We start from the raw sequence: 15,760 nt of genomic DNA, 5'->3' as shown, positions 1-15,760 counted from the left end.
TTACACAAGAATCAGTAAGAAAAAGTTGCTGATATTCTAGTAGAGAAAAAGAGAATACAGAAAAGACTCAAATTTTATATCATTTCTGTATCCATTCTTGGTATTTAAATTCGATACTAGCAGAAAACATACTATTCCCTGAAGGCACATTATATTCCAAATTTATTCATATGCAATTCTAGGTAATTATATCATATTCCAATTTCAAGTAAAATTTCCAGCATGAAGTATTGTGTTTATTTTTCCCTCAAAAATAGATGCATATCTTTATCACAAGGAAGCAAGATTTTACTTGGTTTGAAATATGTCCACATAGACGCAGTAAAATGGGTCACAACTTAAGAAGACGAGAAAAGGGAATAGCTGTTGAGCGAATTTTTAAATGCAGGCTCACACAGCTTCATAACACTATAAAATTGCCCAAACTCCTTAACTTGCATGCTATTTCGTATTCTCAGAAAACTTTTTAGAGGAGTATTGAAGTGTGGAAGAATTAATGTGTTAGCGTTTTATAATTCCCTGAATTTACTTACTGGTAATAGTTGTGAGTGTTGGTAATAGATGGAGGGTAAAGGAAATTCTGCTAAAGGTTCAAGTTTTATTGACTGGTTGGTATAAGACCAGGTATGTTAGTAAGGACACACACTGATTTTGCAAACACAAGGATAAAGATAAAAGCTGCTAATAATTATATTTTAAGAACAGATCCAGAGGCTAACAAAGGTAAACCAATGTGTTGACTCATCTATAGTCTGGTAAACTGGTATGTAGAAATTATACAAATTTGTATCATTTGCAATAAAGAAAAGAAATAAAATGCATTTAGTTTATAATTTGGTAAATCAAATGGTATGGTGGGGTATGCCAAAAATGGGGGGAATTTTTTTTAAAAAATAATTCAAAGTGCATGGTATCTTCAAAATATTAAATGCAATAAGTAAGTGTAAAATAACCAGGTATGTTATAGGTAAAACAAAGGTATCTATTTTTACTGTTGAAAGAAGCATTTTAAAAATCTTAATTAAGTATATTTCTCTCGTGAAATGTTACGAAGTAAAAATAAACAATGTGATCAATAATTTGTAAAGGAATACTTAGTTAGCCATGCAGTAGGCTTGTTAGGATTTTCACACAAAACAAAATACTGAGTAAACCATTGAACATACTTTACCTGTAGTGAGAATATAAAAATTGACAGACGAATTTTTAAATGGAGCAAGCAAGAAACTATTCGTCTTATTTTAATTGTGTGTGTGTGTGTGTGTGTGTGTGTGTGTGTGTGTTGGGAGTCATTAATGGGTTTAACGCGCAAAAAGCTAAGCCATAATATAATTTGGTAGTGGCAAGATTTGAACCATTAGACACTAAAATGTCACCATGATATTTTACCAAACATGGTGTATACCTTTCTTTTAGACTATATTATGTCTATTCTAATGCTTTTGTATAACCAAGGCAAATGTGTGCTTGAATTACAAAACATGTTACATATGTCAGCGGAGGAAAACACTTAAAACATGAATTCAGTAATAGATTTCAACACTAATGAACTGGATTCCCCCACCCAGTGGAGGAAGTAGATTTACCAAAGCTGTTGGAGACCCTTACAGTGTCTCTTAATTTACAAACATCTCAGCAGATGCATGTTTCAACCATGAAAGAGGAAAAGAACAAAAATGTCAGTCATGGAACTGACAATTTTGCAAATCCCTTTACATAATTAATATTTATTGATTCTTCCTAGATTAAAAGTATTCTGTATATCACTGAGGAAATAGCAATGAACAAACCAGGTATGGTGCTTGTGCTGAAACTCATTGGGACTCTCCTTTAAAAATGTGCCACATTCAGGCTGAAGTTATCTATGAATGTCTGCATTCAGTTATCTCATTAAGACGATATCATATTGGGGCGCCTGGGTGGCTCAGATGGTTAAGCGTCTGCCTTAGGCTCAGGTCATGATCCCGGGGTCCTGGGATCGAGTGCCACATCGGGCTCCCTGCTCCTTGGGAGCCTGCTTCTCCCTCTGCTTCTCTCTCTCTCTCTCTCTCTCCCTCTCTCTCTCTCCTCCTCTGTCTCTCATGAATAAATAAATAAAATCTTTAAAAAAAAATTTTAAGACGATATCATATTGGTGTGAGTTGAGAGAAAGGAAAACTCTTGACAATAACATTGGTTTCGGGGAAAAGCTTAGAATGCCTTGCTGGCTAACAAGCTTCCAAATTCTAGGCTTCCAGAAAATAATTTCTCAACCAGGAAAAATAAACTGAGTATATACCATAGCAAAAGCCAATCAGAGTGTTAATAACTCACTAAAATAATATAAATAGAGATAACAGAATAAGGGAAACTGATGATTATGATAGTGTAGATTTAGTAAAGCACATTCGTAACAGAATTTTTAAAGCAAAAGATAAAATGTTTGTTTGTTTGTTTGTTTTTCTTCTGAGCAACATTTTGTCTTTGGCTAAAATATCTGCATGTAAAACAAAGTGAGGATTTTCAGATGTTTACATCCTACCCTTAAGTATTTCAGAAGAGATGAAGATGGATCAATGTCTAAGTTATTGCTAAACTTTGAAGGAATGACTTTTTAAAAAAAAATCACAATTTTGTTAAAACAATTTATTTCATAATGAAATAGCATATACATGTAGCTCTTTTTCTGGGGCACAATTAGTTCACTTGCAAGGCATAGCTTTTTTGTTTCCTTGAGCTTTTAGTGAGATCTCCAAACACCGGATGTTTGAAAGTTCTGCGTCTTCTAGAGCAAGGTGAACGGCTACATTTGGTTCAGGGCCCTCCAGCAGCTGTTTCCTTCCAAGCATCTCAAGTGTTTCACTCTGTACGTGCACAGCTGTGTGTTTGGCCAAACACTTATGGAGACATCGATGCATATTTTTAGTACTATTTTCCTGTTTGCTCTCTTCTCTTCAGTACCCTAATATGCAAGTTTTAGCTATCCCCAGACCCCCAAACTCTCATATATGTTCGTTCTGTCACTGAGATTGCTGATCTCTCTAGGAATCCACTTCCATGTCCTGGTGTATGAAATAGTATCTGAGGCAGAAAACCAGAGTGCATGTGCCTCAGCTTGTATGGTTTCCTTATCAAATGTATCATAGACCTGGAACGTTCATTGTCACAGGCCTGAAAACGGTTCTTTCATATAATGTGTTTAGTGTTAACTTTGTTTATGTCATAGGGGAAGTCCTGGTACCCACTTTTCCATCATAGCTGGAACCAGAACTGCCCAAGTTATTAAGTTGTAAAAAATAAAAATAAAAATCACTTAGCATATCTCTTCTGGCTTTCAGGCTTTATGCTTTTGTTCTTGCAATGTTTTAATTCACTCATCTTTGTCCACACCAAGCTATCACCTGTCTTTAGCAAAGTCCTCATATCTTATATATTCTTTGCTATACAACCTATTTTGAAGTAATCTCATACTGCTTGTTGATATGACTTATACTATTTTACTGAATTAAAATAGATTTTTGGATTCCTCAGTTATGCTTAGATGGTTATGATATCTTTTTATGGGAGGGAATTATGTTTTATACTTATCTTTTTTTCCAATAACTACAGAGGCATTATTAATATATTAACCCACTAAAATATTTAGTGATCAATTTGAATTTTCATGAATTCGTAGACAACTGTATTTTCTTCTCCCTATTTATGAAAATTGATAAAACTACATATTTAAAATCAATGACCATTAGTTTTATAATTATCTAGTGTTTTTATTTCTCCAGCATCATCAAATATCCATTAGATAAAGAATTTTTTTAAATTATAAAATGTTAGCAATGAATGTTCCTTACACCAAATATCCTTATTTTTTTTAAGATATAGAAATTGAGACTAAAGGAGGTCTAATCTTGTCAAAGACCACACAGCTACTTATTATCAGAGCTATGGTTAGAAAACTGGTTTTCCAACTTCTAATTGAATGCTCTTTGTACTAAACATCTATATGGGACTTTCATAAATGATTTATGAAGAAACAGAATATTTTTAAAACATAGTTCAAAGAAAGTACATAAATCACATAACTTCAAATATTTGTAGATTTAGAACAGAAAATCATTCCCCGAATTTCTTTTGAAATAATTATATAACAATTTATTTAACAGTCTGAACTTTGGGCTACATACAAATACAAACATGAAAATATTTTCATTTTTTTCCAATCACCACCATTCTGCTATGAGTACTTTTCTTTCCTTATAGAAGATCTTATCAATATTTTTGGAAAATATCATGATTTTCCAGGTGTTTTGGTTATTATAGAAAACTGCATTGAGTCTACTTATGAACTCTAATCTAATATGCAATTTTAAATATGATCCCATCCCCCCCAGCACAGTGAATTGGTATGAGTAGGGAGTGTGGTCTGTTATTTTATTCTTTCTCTCCATTCTTTAGCTTTGAGGGGAGGGTGCATTGTCTGGATTTGGCACATGCACGCATATCTTTCTTTTTTTATCTTCTGGGTCATTTGGAGACCATACAAGGTCTCCTTTCCATACAAGGAAGGGAAGAAAAAAGGGTAAGTGCTTCTTGGTTACCCAAAACTTTTTCTGTTCTTTCTCTGTTGATTGTAATGAAGTTTAGACTCTCTTCCCTTTGTGCAGAAGGTAAGAAACGCTAATTGAGAGGAGTGGGTGAGTGATTTTGGAAATTCCTAGCAAAGTGTTCATTGTCACCTTTCACTGGCATGCTCATTCTGACTGATTTCAGCTCTCCATCTACTTCATCTTTCACCTCACCTTCCACTAAATCTCTTACTATCGTCTTGAATGGTTTACATCAGCAAGATGTAAAATGGGTACAACCTTGGGAAAATTTTGAGGATTCAGTAATGCAATTGAGTAAGAGCACTCAGCATCCAGAGGACAGTTTCTTTAAATTCATTTACTTCAAAATTAAAAATCAGCATTTTAAGTAATAGTCAAAACTAAACACAAAATGTTGCAGTGATCTAAAGACACAACTTTCTTGAACATAAAAAAAAAACTGTCCGTAAGATGAGATTTGTATTCTTTTAGCCTTTTTGATTAAAATTTAATTTGAAATAAGATGTTCCCTTTAAAACTCATTTTTGCTCATGAAAAAATATCATGATCATCATAACCTATGTGTCCTTAGTGACCAATTATCCTTCATATTTGTTGAAATATTTCATAGAAAAAATGAAGCTGAACCTTTGTGTAAATATAGTCTTTGTGCAGCTCTTTGTCTTCACTTATTTTATAGGTGGAGAAAGTGGGAGTCTTCCTAACTGCTTGGAATATATTTCTTTTTCTTTATTTCTTGTTTAGTAATTGCATAATTACTGCTCAGTATTAGTGACTGAATCATATATTTCTTTGCTTTCCATAATACCTGCCATAGTGTGAGGCCATTATGGGTTTCTATTAATTGCTTATTTGAAAATTAGTATCTAACAATAGAAATTCTCTTGTGATTTTACACTATTTTGTTATCATAGGGAGAACTTATATACTTATAGCAAACTGATATTGGAGATAACTGAAATGAGGTAGTTTGTTTCCTAGGAACATCATTATTAACATCAGAAGGTCTATGGAAAATCTCTTGAGTTGCTCACAACATACTTATTTTATAATTTGAATATCTTTTAAAAACCTTCTGGGTTTTAGTTATCTCTATACTATAGCAATTTATGTCTGCCTATTATCTATCATCTATCTATCTATCTATCTATCTATCTATCTATCTATCTATCTATCATCTATCCACCTTTCACCTACAAAGCCAACACAGATCTTTTCCTAGTGGTATTATTCTTTATCTCCAGGAAAACAAAACAAAATAAAACAAAAAAAAACCTCTCAGTACATTTTTTCTTGTTTGCCATAGTCAGGATTCCCACCAGAGAATGCCAAACTCTGAATTTTGCATTTGGCTGAGCAGGAACTAAGCTGAGATCTTGGGAATAAAAAAGACATTCTGAACAACCCTAAAGAGTGAAATATTACATGTATTTTAACAACAAGGAAATACCATGGGTCTATTTCTTGGCTTTTTCTGCTAGAGTCACAGACCTTGGAAATTTACATAGATTCTGTACTAAATAAAAAAGAACGATGCACTTGAAATGAGGACATGATATACTTCCTCCCGTATGAACCATGGACTATCTTCAATGATGAGAAAAAGACAGCTGGCTTTCATTGATTGTTTTTTCATTTGAACGTTTGAAGTCATTTCTCTCCTTCAGGATAATCTCTTAAGAAATATGATAAACTGTATTTACTAGGAAAAAAAAGTATCTTATTTTTGTTATTAAAGAAAAAAGAGTACCCTTTCTTTAATGACTTACAAACTTGGGTTATCGAAATACATTTAATATGCAAAGATATTCAGAAAGCCTGCTAGCAGTACAGAGTACCATAAATTAGTAGATTTGAAAGAAGAAATACATTGATTTGATGCTTGCAAAAATGCAATAGATTTATGGGACCTGAGCAATATGATATTTATGCTTATATGTTCTCTGTATCTTGAAATTCTAAACATATTCAGCCAGTATCATATAGCAAGAATACACAATTATCTCTTCATTGTGATGATTTTTGGCATTTCAATAGTGTTAAATGCTATAAATTTGTTTTCCTGATTTTATGTTAATAACAAAACAGCTACCAATGTAAATGTGATAGAATATTTTAATTTGCATACACTGCATGATGAATTACAAGCCAACGTTGTTGTTGTTGTTGTTTTTCTTATTACCTGAGAACTATAAGTCATGAATGCCTAAAATAAGTGATGGATTGAAAGAGTCTAAGCAGGAAAACATGGAAAGTAGAATTATGATTCTCTTTTTTAGGTTACAATAGAAATACAAAGTCGAAAAACCCTGGACAAAGGATAAAGAGACCATGTTCAGTTAATAGCCAGGTCTGTGATCATTATAAAGTAAATCATATTTCCTAAAGGTCAGTTTATTCAACTGCAAAATGACAGCTTAAGATTGAAAGAAATGAACATACATGCCATTTTTAGAGATAAAGTGTAATATGTAGTAATTTCATGAAGCGTAGGCAATTAAACCACAATCAACCCTTAACCCTCATTCTACTTCATTTTCTCATTTTTCTATCATATATGCCTGTTGTCTCTTCTATTATTACCTGGTGTATATATCATAATTCCCAGATAGGAGCAATATGATCTCATTTTTTTCACCTTAAAATTATCTCTTGGGCAGAATTACTAGTTCAATTACATTGAACTAGAAAGTATTGTTTTGCTTAGTTTGTTCTATTACTTTTTTTTTTTTTTTTTGCTGTAATCAGTGAGATTTCAGTTTTAAAATGTTGCCTGGCTTTTGGGCTCTGATGCAAGTCTCTCCCAAATGGTGACTAAAATACATATGAAGATGAAAACAGATGAACCTACACAACCATACTGAAAATTAAGTCTGGTAATCAATTTATTAGAAAATCTGGAAGAAATTTTTATTTACCAGAATGAATTGCCTGGATGGGTAGATACTGTTAGGTTGCGGCGACACAACATACAGCATGGCTAAGAAACATAAGTATGAAATCTTAATCCACGTTATATCAATACTGAGGAGATATAAAGACAGTACTGAACTGACAACCGTTATACTGCTCATTCTCTGCACAATTTCTTCATTTTGTCACATCAAAAATGTTTCCCTAGTCTCTTTATTTTCTACATATACCAAACTGCCATTTTGCAGACACACAGATTTCTAGTTTAAAATATATAGGTGCTACATAGAACATTTATAGAGACAGAAAAAATCCTATTTCCAGGGCAGATTTTATGTTACAGCTTTTAATTTACATGATATATTTAGATTTTACACAGTTTAGGTAGAGAATGCACAAATCCCATCTTGGGCCAACATGTGATATTTTGTTAGACATTAAGAACTGATACAGGAGCAAAATGCATCCACCAGCTTGACTTCTCACTTTATATCCTGTAAGAGAAAGTGTCCAGCATCCAAGAAGACAAAGAATGGAGTAATGGACACTGCACTGTTATCCATTAATAAACCAGTGCATAAAATGATATGTGTAATTTTCTTATTTAACACAAATGCATAAATTTCATTCATTATACTTATACTCTTCAAAGTAGAAGATAACAGAAAATAGAAAATAATAGCAAGACACAAGAAAAATATAATTGATAATAGTAAAACATAGATGGTGAGTAGAACAATTAAAAAAATTGTAAAACCTGTATACGTAGATTTATATCTCTACAATATAAGCAATAAATGAAAGAGAAAGGATGAAATAGATATACAAGGCTTGAAGATGGATATCAAACTATAAATATAGAGAAAGAAAAATATGATAAAGTTATAAAAATGACCATGCTAACACTTTTTAATGTAAATAGATAAAATACCAGATTTTCACTAAATTGCAAAAGTAAAAAGATTTCCTGATGTTCTAGACAAGTTTGTTTGGATTCATCTTTTTTTTAACTTTTCTGGACATATTTCATGAAATGAGAAAAATAAAAAACAACAAATCATGAGAACTTAGAAAATTAATCTTCATAATTCATATATTAAGAATATGAAAAACATTTTCTTTAAAGAACAGAAATATCAGTATATTTGTATCAGTCGGTAAAATGCCTTATGTCCAGAGCAGAAATATTGCTTGAAGGAACATTACCGATGGTCCAGGCTGAGAGAAATACATCCAATACAACGTGTATATTTGCCTTGAATGTGAGTAAGCAGTATCTATAATACCTTTCCCAAATGCCTATAAAATTAGACTGGTTTAGAAAGGAAGAAATGGAGTCATAAGACATAAGAAAGATTAGTAGAAAGATAATTAAATTTCAACTTTATAGCAAATTTTGTGAAGACCACTGTTATCAATATATAGCATAGTTAGGTATATTACTGTCTTTCCTGAGCCAGTCAGTGGAGCCAAGGAATTATGAGATGATGCTTAGCCAGTCTTGATTCAAATGCTTACTACTGTGGAGGTACTTTCAGCCTCCTACTCCACCAACAGCAAAGATCAGGTGTGGGATGGTTTCCAAGAGGCAACTTTGGAATGGGCAATCACCGGCTCACAGTGACAAAGGTTCTTTGACTCTAGATAAAATACAAATGTTTATTTTCCCTAATAAGGTTTACACCTTTAGATTACCATATCTCTAAAGTGGCCAGATTTTCTGTTTTGTGCAACATAGACAATACTAGACCATAAAGTCTGAAAGTTCCGCCAGGAATCTACAATAAAAGTTTTCATCATATCACAGTCTGACTCCATTCTCCTTAGGTTGGTGATTATAGATTTGTTTTGAGTGTTAAACTGTCAGCACCTTTTTATTTTGTGAAAGTTCTATTGTTTTTATTTTCTTTGAAATTACATTCTTAATATGCTATGCAATATGATTTCTGAACAAGGGAATTTTGTTCAAAACAAGAATTATGGTTGTATACTAATGCTTACTACATTCACTATTCTCATCTATGTTCCACAGTATCCATGTGAGGTTGGCTTTATAGAATTGTAGAATATCCCTTTGGAGCCTAAGTTATGATGCCAGTTGGAAAACAATATCATGCAAGCTTGGGGTGCTGGCTCACAGAATGAGGTTCGTGACATGTACAACACCATCATATCTCCTATTGTTTGAATACATGGCTCTGAGAACAAGAATGAAAATAAGATAGTACTTCTCAGTAGTAATAGGATCATATATAATTTATCTCATTAAAATGGAAAATTTTGAGAGTGAAAAGGCACATTAAAATAACTAAATTTATATGATATTTGATATTTATATTCATTTACAAATTAGTGTCACTATATCTTTTTTTCTTGAAAGGAAGTTGTTCATTACATAGTGTAAAGAAATAAAATGAGATCACAACTTTCAATATATCTATGATTCACAAAATAAATTACATCAAACTATCATGTTCAGCTTGAAGTAAAGGTCAGGTTGTTTTAATACCAGTTTATTCAGATCTAAGTATTCCAAGATAAAACACAGCAACAATGATTACTCCTAGACTACTATATTCTAAAAATAAGTCCTCTGGCAATTCCAGTAACCCTACAGTTTTCAAACTGTGGTGATCCCTGCCTGGACTTTGCTTACCAACTTCTGCCCTAAAATCCCCATGACTAACCAAAGTTCTCAATGTATTCTATGTATCCTTTGCTTGCTTCTATCTTTTGGGTCACTACAGAGACTCTGTCAAGGTAATGTTTGTCCCTTTTGTAAAAATGTTAATAAACTTAACTTTATATGATCAATAGGTTTTTCTACATATCTGCGGGAATATCTAGAAAGGGTTAGAATGGGAAAAAGTTTAGTATAAATTGTATGAGTTAATGGCAGGAGTTGACTGTACTACGTACAGGCCCATCAAGCTCATTTGTAATTATTTTTTTCAAGATTTTATTTATTTATTTGACAGAGAGAGACACAGAGACAGAGGGAACACAAGCAGAGGGAGTGGGAGAGGGAGAAGCAGGCTTCCCGCCCAGCAGGGAGCCCGATGTGGGGCTCGATCCCAGGACCCTGGGATCATGACCTGAGCCGAAGGCAGACGCTTAACGACTGAGCCACCCAGGCGCCCTCATTTGTAATTATTTTGATATTAATATTAATGATACTTTGTTTAAAAATGAAAAATCCATCACAAATGCTAAATTGGATAGTTTGCTGGGACAATCTACATAAAAAGGGACCGATGGTCCCAGGCAAACTGGGATACATGGTCATCTAAATCTAACACCTAATATAGTACCTGGCATTTTTGTTCCTTCCCATATTTAGAACACTGTGGTATGCTCAAATAAAGAGATACTCAAACTTGAATTAGACATTGAACCTGACATAGGGACCTACATTGTGCCATCTGAGATTTCTTTTAACACCAAATTAGCAGAAAAATAAAGATATGATTGTATAGGCTGATATAATTAATCTGAATATCAGGAGGAGATGGAGTTGCTGTTCAACAATGGGAGTTGAAAGCACTAGTTCTGTAACCCAAGAAAACTAGACTAACTTGTATTTTTGCCAACCAAATCTACCTATGTTTATTCAAGCTAACATTTTGGATTTAAGAAAATAAACACTAAATGAAATCGTTGAATCCATAGGGATAGTTTTTCACCCAATCCATTTACTTATGATTTCCATAAATCCCTATACTGAACATGGGACCCCATTTGTTTGGATAGTAGCGACTAGAATTACCTCAAAGCCAATGTCCTCTTATTCCAATATTATGGATAATTCTCTTTTCCCAATCGCATATTTACCAAATAAATGGTATCAGGCCCCTTTAGGAATGATTATGAAAATACTTAATAAATGTTCCTGTGATGGTAAGGGTCTTTTCAAAGATTACCCTTCTCCCTTTGATTACTTGACCTTAAATCTCTGTTTTAACTTGGGCATGGGAATTGATTGAGAGGATATCACTTTTGATCATGGTGACTCAATTCAGGTTTCCCCATAAATAGAATTTGTTTTTGATTACACAAATAGCTAGTGTTTTAATAGGTTGCCAGTATTTCAAACTGTGAAGTTTCCCATAATCATTTAGTAACATATGATGATTCCTGTGTGAAAATATTCTGACTATAAGTATATACCTTCTGTCTATTACAATAATAATGTACATCTTGCTTTTGGTGGTTAAATGCAACTTTTTGGCTCAAATTGCCCTAGGATCCCATTGTCCCATAGTTATCAGGAATCTCATTTTAATCACAGAGCCATCCACATTCATCTCTGGACCATACAGACCATCCCATCCTTTACATTTTAATGATGTTTTTGCTTTCCTTATCAATATATTTCTTTTCTTAATAAATCATAAACAATGGTTCTTCACACACTCTCATCACTGACTCATGTAAATACTTCCTTTTATACACTTATTTATTAGATTACATTTAGTAAGAATATCAGTGATAATACCACCCTATTAAGATAAAAATGCAATATAGACAAAAACTTACATGTACTATTTGGGGTATTTTTCCCCCTCAGCTCAGATGAGAGAGATGCTAGTGTGTGTTTCTCAGTGTTATGGTGAAGGAAGCTTTCTAACAGCCCTATCAGATATCATGGTTGTGGGCTGAATGTGATAGTGACTTCATAGGGTTTTTGATTCTTTCATTCTTCTTGGATATTGCAACATCAATCAATAAATACAATCTTTAAGTAAAGGTTTTATTGAGCTAAAAAAATAATCAAGCCAGGGGCACCTGGTGGGCTAAGTCAGTTAAGCGTCTGACTCTCAGTTTCGGCTCAGTTCATGATCTCAGAGTCATGGGATCGAGCCCCGCATTGGATTCTGCGCTGCTTGTCTTTCTCTCTCTGCTCCTCCCCACCCTTTTCAAATACATACATACATACATAATAAGATCTTAAAAAGAAATCATGCCAACCCAAGGTGCTCAAGTTTTAATTGAATTCACAATATCTGACAAGTTTGACTATACTGATAAATTCAAACTGAAGTAAAATTATATCTTCCCCTCACTGGTTTAAAGACCCTAAGAAATACTCTCCACTGTAATCTCTAAGGCTTAACCAAAACATATTAACACATTTTTGCAACTATTTTTTATTGTTTATTATTATTATTATTAATATGTAAGCTTTTTGCTTTGCAAATAACTCAAGAAACATGTAAAGATCTGGTACTAATTATATGTCTGGTGGCAATGAGGGTGACAGGCATGGACTATAAAGAGAATTGCTGTCCCCTTGCAGGGAAACTACTTCTGACAATATCATTACAGTCTCTTCAGGCAAGGCAGGATAAATTCAATCAGACAGGTGAAGATCGAACTAATCCAATGGTCTGGAAGGCTTAATGAGTTTTTGGAGTCTAAATATAGGTAGAGTCAACAGAATAATTTCAAATATTACAATTCTACTTTTCAGAATCCCACACTTTCCAAAAAAATGCCCTATATTTCAATTAGAGGATTTGGTGGGCTGCAAATACAATCTAAGTTGTAACTCAGTAAATACAGAACAAACGTAATGTCCAAATTTTAGAAATTTATGAGATTAGAGTTTTATAAAGTATTCATAGAAATTCCCTGTTTTCCTGAACATGCCTTTAGGCAAGAATTAAAACTTCTTGTTTGTCATTTATTTTCAAAATATCTCTAGTGCAGTTAAAACATTCAAACCCACCTCTGACATCCCTCTCTCCCCTATGACCTCCATGAGCATCTGACATGGTAGCTACTCAATCTGCCAAAACTAGTTTTTCAATAGGCATTTCAATGTGTGTGACCACAGGTGATAATCTAAATGGCTACTTGGTGCCAATACTCAATTCTCCAATGGTAAAAAACCTTTTGCCCAGCAAAGGGAACAATCAATAGAATAAAAAGACAACCTACAGAATAAGAAAAAGAATCTGCAAACTGTATATCTGATAAGGGGTTAATACCCAAAATATATAAGGAACTCATACAACTCAATAGCAAAAAAACCCAAATAAACTGATTACAAAATGGGCAAAGGACTTGAATAGACATTTCTACAAAAAACATACAAATGTCTAACAAGTATATAAAAAGGTGCTCAATATCAAGGAAAAGCAAATCAAAATCACAAATGAGATATCACTTCACACCTGTCAGATGGCTATTTTTTTAAAAAGTAACAAGTGCTATTGACAATACAGAGAAATTAGAACCCTTGTATGATCTTGGTCGGGATATAAAAATATAATAAAAATAATAATGCAGCCACAATGGAAAGTAGTATGGTGGTTCCTCAAAAAATTGACAACAGAACTACAATATGATCCAGCAATCTCACTTCTGGGTATAAATCCAAAAGAATTTAAATCACTATCTTGAAGTGATATCTTCATTGCCATGTTCACTGAAGCATTATTCACAATACCCCAAATATGGAAACAACCTTAGTGACCACTGATGGATGAATGAATACAGAAAATGTGGTGTACAATGGAATATTATTTAGCTTTAAGAAAGAAGGAAATTCTGCCATATGCGACAACATGGATAACCCAGTAGAACATCATGCTAAGTGAAATAAGCCAGTATTTGACAAAAAGACAGATACTGTATGATTTGACTTACATGAGGTATCTAAAATAGTCAAACTCACAAAAACAGAGGGTTGCATGGTGGTTGCCAAGGACTGGGAGAAATGGGAAATGTTCAACATGTATGAATTTTTTGTCACACAGGATGAATAAGTTCTGGAGGTCTGCTATACATTTAGTGCCCATAGTTAACAATCTGGTATTGTACACTTAAACATTTAAGACAGTAGACCTCATGTTAATTTTTCTTATCACAAAAACAAAAACAAATGCAAATACAAAAAACAAGGAGCAGGAGAAAACTTTGCGAGGTGATGGATATGTTTATTAACTTGATTATGGCAATAGTTTAATGGATGACTTACCAAGGTGCATTAATTACATAGGTACATTTTTGGTATATAAAATATAACTTTTAAAAACAAACAATGAATCATGGAACACTGCACCAAAAACTAATGATGTAATATATGGTAATTAACATAACAATAAAAAATTTTAAAAAAATTAAAAAAAAATAAAAATAACACTTAAGTCACATAAGGGAAACAGCCTGCCCAGAATCCCATATCCTAGAATGACTGCTACTTACCTCCAATGTACCTAACAATGTCACTGAATGAATTTCAGATGCCAGTAACAGAATCTACTTTAGATGGCTGATGCAAAAAGGAATCTAACACACGGTTTTTGAGGCATGTAAGTTTATTGGTAGTGCTGAAGGAGTCTTTAACTTGAACTTTTCTGGAAAATTTCTATCCAGAAGCATGTTGCTTGACAAGGAAGAGAAAGCATCCAACTCCACTGCAATAATTGGTTACTGTGATAGGTGATCACTGAAAAACAAGATAACACTGATACTGTAAGGTGCAAGATCAAAAGAGAGACCCTGCGCTTAGCTTCTCTTCCCACGTGATTCAGTTTCATATTGGAGTCTCTTGCAAGTACGGTCAATAGGTAAAAATAAATTGCCCTGAACTCTAGATTTTACAAAGTCTGGAAAATATTATGTTAGCTTCCCAATTACTTTGTTTGAGAAGGTTGTTGAAATGAATGATGGAAATCCACTCACTGGTATCCACCAGACTCTTTACTTTAAATTTTTTGTACAACTCTTTGATTCATACATGCTTCCACACCAGAAATAAAGCTTCCAGAATTCATAAGTTCTGTCTGTTTTTGTCATTACCTAGTGCAATGCCTTCTGCATATTTGGCTCACCAGAAATGCACATTGAAAATGTAGATGTAATATACATTAATTTTTGATGGGTTAGATTTTTTTCTTCATACTAACCTACACCATGAAACTATTATTTTCTTTATAGATTTTCCATGTTTTCCAAGCTATATTCCATTTTCTTTTAAATAATATGTCTTTTCATAGAACAACAAATTCTATTAATGGTCTTTTCAGATTACTTTAGGGGATAATGAGGTTATGTAGTTAAAATATCTGGAGGGAATATTTTAAACATCCTTGACTATTAGGATTATTCCAGTTAAACACAATTATCACTTTTGTCAAAAAATATTACACACGAATCTAATCTTGCAAAGGCATCTGGGGGGGAATCCCACAAAGTTTAATAATAATATTATTATTCTACCAAATAAAAAGCAATTGGGCTGTTGTCTATATTATTCA

This window comes from Eumetopias jubatus, unplaced genomic scaffold, assembly GCF_037043125.1.
Source record: "Eumetopias jubatus isolate StellerSeaLion01/CBP00866 unplaced genomic scaffold, mEumJub1_p1.0 scaffold_3, whole genome shotgun sequence".
Lineage (NCBI taxonomy): Eukaryota > Metazoa > Chordata > Mammalia > Carnivora > Otariidae > Eumetopias > Eumetopias jubatus.
Note: the sequence above shows the minus strand (reverse complement) of the source record.